The following is a 956-nucleotide window of genomic DNA, read 5'->3' as shown; positions in this document are numbered from 1 at the left end:
CCAAACTCTCCCAATTTCTGTTTGCTACCCATTTCTGAACCTGCTTCTACTTTTTCAGCTCTCTTTATAGCAGGTTGGCTATGTAGCAATAACACAGAACACCAATTAAGGGGGAAAATTCAAGAAGACTTCAGAAATTTCTATGCTGAAACTTCTTTACGTGCTGGAGTTGGAGCTGGAGCTGTGCGGATGCATCCTCAGGACACTGCTGCCTGTAGCCCCACAGCTCCAGCTCCAGCATATCAAGAAGCCCTGTGCTCATAGCCAAGACAAAGGAAAAAAGGCCTTGAAAATGTTTCGCAGCTCCACTTGGCAGTTCTAATTTCCTGTATTATTGTAAATAAAAGGTTTCATTGACTCAGGGTTCTGCAGGCTGTGAAGGAAGCCTAGTGTCTTCTGTTTTGGGGAGGAGCCAGGAAGCCTCCTCATTAGACCAGAGGGCCAAGGGACAATGAATTATCTCCTTTGGCAGAAGTAGGAGCATGACAGAGTGGGGAAAGAGGTTCAACAGCCTTATAAATAAGCAGATCTCATGAGAACTCACTCACTATCAGGACAGCATCAAGGGGATGGTGCTTTGTCATTCGTGAAGGATCTACCTGCACCCTTTCATGACTAAATCTACACTCAGGCCCCACTTCTAACATTAGGGAATATAATTCCACGTGAGTTTTGGTATGGACATAGAGACAAATTCTCTGATCCCACGAATCTCATGTCTTTCTCACATTGCAAAATACATTCATGCCTTGCCAGCAGCGGTCTTCCAAAGTCTTAACTCAGTCCAGCATTAACTCAAAGTTACAAAGTCCAAAGTCTCATCTGAGTCAAGGCTACAGTTTCTTTTGCCTATGAGCCTCTGAAATAAAAAGCAAGTTCACTGCTTCTAATGCACGATGATGGTACAGGCATGTGTAAGCTTTGCATGTCCAAAAGGAAGACATTTTTCAGAATCT

The sequence above is a fragment of the Cebus imitator genome, unplaced genomic scaffold (genome assembly GCF_001604975.1).
Source record: "Cebus imitator isolate Cc_AM_T3 unplaced genomic scaffold, Cebus_imitator-1.0 Scaffold1186, whole genome shotgun sequence".
NCBI classification, from domain to species: domain Eukaryota; kingdom Metazoa; phylum Chordata; class Mammalia; order Primates; family Cebidae; genus Cebus; species Cebus imitator.
This window is presented reverse-complemented; position numbering follows the sequence as displayed.